We start from the raw sequence: 6,000 nt of genomic DNA, 5'->3' as shown, positions 1-6,000 counted from the left end.
GAGCTCTCCATCCTTGATGCAGTATGCCGTGGCCTGGCGTGCCACTCGCTCCGCTTCCTCCTCCTTCTCCGGCAGGGTCCCTTGCGTTAGGTAACTCCGGAGCTCCGCGATCCAACATCCGTCCTGAGGTTCCATCGTCAGGAGCAGGCGTGCTCCTGAGGCCGGGCGACAGGCCGGAGCCCCTGAGGCAGGTGGCTGGGGGAGCTCCTCCCAGGGCTGAGCCATGTTTGATAATGACGGCTGGGCTAAGGGCTTGAGGAGCCGCTCCTCGAAAACGAACCGCCAGGACACCCGTTTGGTGATGTCGTCGGCCTCCTGATTGGTGCCACGGGGCACATGCTGCAACTCCAACCCCCAGAACTGCTTCTCCATCCCGCGGACCTCCGCTAGGTAGGCTTCCATGTGCTCATCCTTCGGCTCATACACCTTGTTGGAGAAATTGACAAGGAGCTGCGAATCGCCCTTGATGGTGAGGCGTTTCACCCCCAGGGCAGCCGCGGCCTTCAAGCCCGCTATTAAACCTTCATACTCCGCTATGTTGTTGGAGACCTTTTCACCTTGCTGGAAACAGAGCTGCACGGCGTAATAGAGCTTGTCCTGAGTGGGTGATATAAGCACCACCCCAGCCCCCGCGCCATGCCTGGAGAACGCCCCATCGAAGTACATGACCCAGCCTTCTGGCGCCTTGCTTCCCGGGGATAGGGACCGATCCTCGTCGGCCTTGAGGCCTGGCGCCTCCGTCCATCCTGCCACAAAATCCGCCAACGCTGCCCCCTTGATGACTCTGGTCATGCTGAATTCGAGCTGAAACGCTTGCAGTTCTATGTTCCACTCAGCGACCCTTCCAGCTGAATTAGGGCTCCTGAGCACTCTCTCCAAGGGGTATGACGAGACGACCTTGATGGGGTGACCCTGAAAATAGTGCCGCAGCTTGCGCGAGGCCACCAGTAGCGCGAGGAGGAGTTTCTGAGGCATGGGGTACCGTGCCCTTGCATCCCGCAACACCGTGCTGACGAAGTACACTGGGTGCTCAACGAGGTGGAGTGCGTCAGTGCTGGTGGCTCCCTTCGGAGACCATGGCGCCTCTTGAGGCAATGAGGCCTCCTGAGACTGGCCATCTGGGAGAGGGGCCTCTTCTGCCTCCGGTGCGCCCCTCTACGGCAGCTGATCCTCCTCAGCCGCGGTGGCAGTTTCTGTGGGCCTTCCTTGTCCCTGTTCCGCCTTGTCCCGGGCTGCTGCCGTGGTTTTGATTCGGCGCTCCTCTCTGACAGCCACCAAGGCTGCGCTGGCGGAGTAGGGAGTGGCGGCGAGGTAAAGCACCAGGGGCTCTTGAGGGCGCGGAGCCACCATGACCGATGGGCTGGTCAGGTATCTCTTGAGATCCTGGAACGCCTTGTCGGCCTCTTCAGTCCACTCGAAGGGCCCCTTTTTCTTCATTAGCTGGAAGAAGGGCAGCGCTCGTTCCCCCAACTTGGAGATGAAGCGCCCTAGCACGGTCACGCGCCCCGTGAGCTTCTGCATTTCTCTGAGGGTCTTTGGTGGGCTCATGTCTTCCACCGCCTTGACCTTCTCCGGGTTAGCCTCGATGCCTCGGTGGGACATGAGGAAACCCAAGAGCTTGCCCGAGGGGACTCCGAACACACGCTTTTCTGGGTTGAGCCGTAGGTTCACTGCGTTGAGGCTCGCGAAGGTTTCCTCCAGGTCTTGTATCAAGGTCCTGGCCTCCCGAGACTTTACCACAATGTCATCGACGTAAGCTTCAACATTCTTCCCGAGCTGTGGGCCCAAGGTGATGTGCATCAGCCGCTGAAAGGTCGCCCCTGCGTTATGCAGCCCGAATGGCATGCATGTGTAGCAGTACACCCCACACGGGGTTAGGAAGGCTGTCTTCTCGATGTCTTCTACCGCCATCTTGATCTGGTGATACCCAGAGAAGGCATCCAAGAAGCATAACAGGTCGCATTCCGCAGTGGAATCGATGATCTGGTCGATGCGGGGGAGCGGGAACGGATCTTGCGGGCATGCTTTGTTGAGGTTGGTGAATTCGACACACATGCGCTCCTTCCCTCCCTTCTTCGGCACAACGACAGGGTTGGCTAACCAATCCGGGTATCGGACCTCGCGAATGACCCCAGCGGCTTCTAAATTGCGGGTCTCTTGGACGATGAAGGCCTGCTTTTCTGTGGACTGCCGCCTGGCTTTCTGCTTCACAGGGCGCACGTTGGGGCACACGTTGAGGTGATGCTCGATTACACTCCTAGGGATCCCTGCCAACTGGTCAGGCTCCCAAGCGAATACCTTCTTGTTTGCGTGCAGGAACCCGACCAGGGCCTCCTCCTGCTCGGGTTTGAGGTGGGCGCCTATGGTGAAAGTGGCGTTGGTGGACCCGTCCACATCGACGGGTATCTGCTTGGTTTCTGCCTTGTCTTGGGTGAACAACTGTTTCTTCTTGGCGGGTGCAGCCCCCTTGGGCTCGGGGGTCTCCAAGTCGGCGGGCTATGCCGGCGTCGCCGTCTTGAAGGCGAGCTTGAGCACCCGCAGCGCGTCCCCGGTGTCCCCGTGCACAGTGAGGACACCGCTGCTCCCGGGCATCTTCATGAGGTTGTACGCCGGGTGCGTCGCGGCCATGAACTGGGCCAGCGCTGGGTAGCCGAGGATGGAGTTGTAGGGGAGGCCGATGGGGGCGATGTCTAAGTCGACCAGCTCTGTGCGGAAGTTGTCGTAGGTGCCGAAGGTTACTGGGAGCTGGATCTGTCCCAAGGAGCTGGACGACTCGCCCCCAATGCCTGAGAAGGGCCGGCTGGGTTGCAGCCGTTCCAGGGGTATGCAGAGGAGGTTGAAGGCCTCGACCGAGAGCATGCTGAGGCCCGCGCCGCCATCAATGAGGGTTCTGGTGACGGCCACCTGGCAGATGGTGGGGGTGCACAGCATGGGGAGCGCACCCGAGCAGGCCGAGTTGGAGGGGTGGTCCTTCGAGCTGAAGGTCAGGCCGGTCTCGGGCGCCGCCCGGTCCAGGGGAGCCCCCTGCCGCGTGGAAGCGGCGCTGACCCAGCGGATGAACGGCTTGACGTGGTGACTTGTAGGTGGCGCCTGCGAGCCGCCCAAGAGGGCCGCGACGACCAGGGTTGTTGGCGCGACGCGATGGGCGGGGAAGAGGTTGTGGGGCTCTTCCAGAGAAGCCACGGAGGCTGCCGGCGGGTGGAGCGGCCATGTGCGCGGGACGCCGGTGAGGACCATGGGGAGCCAGTTGGCCACAACCCTATCGTCACCTCCGGCTTCGAGGAGGGCCTCCTCGCTCGCCAGCAAGAAGGCCAGCGGATCTGTCGTGCCGCCGTAGCGCGGCGGCGTCGTTGGCTTGAGCTTGTCCGGCCACCGTGCCCATTGCAGGGCTGGGGCCAGGGCTCGGAGCCCCCTGGCCCCCGCGCTGGCGCCGGCGGCCGGAGCGGGCGACGCGCTACCCATCGCGAGGCGGGCCGTGGCGGTGGCGAAAGAGAAAACTCCGGTGCACCCCTACCTGGCACGCCAAATGTCGGATTTCGAGTTCCGACAGACCCTTGAGGTTCGAACACTGGGGTGCGCACGGAGATTTCGCCTCCTACCTACCTGCACCCCTCCACCTCGCTAAGATCTAAACTGTGGAAAGACAACACAAGAGACACATAGTTTATACTGGTTCGGGCCACCGTTGTGGTGTAATACCCTACTCCAGTGTGTGGTGTGGTGGATTGCCTCTTGGGCTGATGATGACGAACAATACAAGGAAGAATAGCCTCGCGAGGGTCTGTTCTTGGCTGGGGCGATGAACTGCGGGGAGGAGTTCAGTCACACTTCTCTCTCTCTCTCTCTGATCCTTTCTTTTTCTCTGCTCCCAACCCCCTTGCTCTGTGGGTGGCGGGTCCTATTTATAGAGGCCCTGGTCCTCTTCCCAAATATCGAGCGGGAAGGGAGCCAACAACGGCGGGCTAATTTGAAGGGGGACAGCTAGTATGAGCTATCCTGACAAAAGTAGTCTTCGCCTGCGCAAAGCTCTGGTGATGACGCCGTCTTGGGCTCCACGGTGACCTCCGTCTCGTAGTCCTCCTGGTCTTGGTCTCGTTGCACCGAAATGGCAACCTTTGCCTGACGCCTCAGTACTCCATGGCTGCGCTTGCCCCCTTTGCACCAAAGGGGAAGGGAGGACACTGCGCGGGCTGGCACCCGCCTGGCGCCCTTGGTCGTCATGGCTTGTGTCAGGGCACCTCGTGAGGTACCCTGCCTTGATCTCTCCGCCTCCTCGTGAGCCAGACTAACGAGGCCGTGCCTGAGGAAGCTCCGCGTCGTCCGCCCCATGAGGCTTGGCCCCTCGCGAGGGTCTTGGGTTTGTGTTGGTGAAGATGGGCCGCGCTGGGCCCCCTTTTGAGCCACGCCGCAGGCCGCAGGCAGGCAAGTCTGGGGACCCCCGTTCCTAGAATGCCGACATCAATAACCTCTTTTCCTTCCTTAGATGTCATTGGTTTGATTACTGGAATTTCTGAGGCTGTTCAGTATGTTAGTGCAAGCCGGACTGAGCCTTCCACTAAACGAGTTATTCATTTGAAAGATCTCACGTATGATCCCGATGTTTCCTTTGTCTTCAGAAGCATGTACAATTTGCAAATGGTTCCATGTACCTAAGCACGTATTGGTTTAATTTACGTAGGGGCCATCAGATCACGGTCTTACTGTGGGGAGAAGCAGCCCTGAATTTTGAAGCTGATGAGTCGATGGAGCTCGGCAGCACCGACCCTGTCATAGTCATCCTTGTTGGTACATTGGTCAAGACTTATGATGGTGAGGATACTTGATTTTGCTTAGCTAGGTTGTCACATCTCATATTTGGTACCTGCTTTGGTTTCTCAGTATCATACAAATAATTGTGGGCTCATCCTTTAATATAGGTCACAGGGGTGTGAGCGGCAGTGCTGCCTGCCGATGGTACATCAATGAAGACCTTCCTGATATCCGTGACTTCCGCAACAGGTGATTTAGTTTGTTCCTTCCTCTGCATCCAATATTTGTCTGTATGCACGCCTACTGATCGCTGCTCGCCCAATCTTCTTGACCAACTTCGAATGACCAGTGATGTGGGTCATCTATGTTTCGGAACATGATTCTTGTTTGTCGTTGACCTGTAGGCTCCGTGACAATTTCACTGCTATTCAACATATCAATTTACTTGGATAGACAGCTGCTGAAGTGGATGCGCAGGTTAATTTAGAGACAAAAACGATTCGAGAACTGGCTAATCTGGATATGTTTGATAACTGGGTAATTAATTTACCATACTGGTCTTTCCGTTGAGAACCGATTGTTCTTTGACTGTTTTTATCTAACACATTTCCCTGCTTTGGTTATAGGATGCCCGGTTCTTTTGCACGACTGTTCTCAGCAGACTTAATCCTTCTCAACGTTGGTGGTTCTCTTCATGCACTACCTGTCACAAGTCTTCCCTTCCAGATGGTACTGCCTACAGATGCTCAGATCCAGCTTGTGCTGGAATAGATGCAATACCAAGGTAACTATCTATTTGGAGAACCGTGCCTACTACCATATGAGCTATTTGTTTTGGTTTGTTGCTTTTATTGAGATACATCTTTGCCTTGTCTTGAAGGTACCGGATTTGTTACGTTGCAAGAGATGATGATGCAGAGGTCAATGAGCCTGGCGAGGCTGAGTTTGTCTTCTTTGACAGAGTGGGAAGGGAGCTGGTTGGAGCACCACTGATAAGTCTTTTACGCCATGGGCGATCACCTATTGCCCCGCTTCTAGAGATTGTCCAGTCTGCCCGCGGAGACCCTGTCACACCACGAGAGCTCTCTGCTGTTATCTCAAGGAAATTCCGTTTCGTTGTCTCCATATCAAGCAAGTGCTTCACCAGTGATGATGATGAGCTGTCATTCCAGGTGCTTAGGATTGACACGCCTCTAGGAAAGCAGCCACAGTCTTCAGTAGCGTATCGAGCTTCAAGTGTAACAACTGGAG

This window comes from Triticum urartu, chromosome 3A (genome assembly GCF_056163025.1).
Source record: "Triticum urartu cultivar PI428250 chromosome 3A, HENAU_Tu73, whole genome shotgun sequence".
Lineage (NCBI taxonomy): Eukaryota > Viridiplantae > Streptophyta > Magnoliopsida > Poales > Poaceae > Triticum > Triticum urartu.
This window is presented reverse-complemented; position numbering follows the sequence as displayed.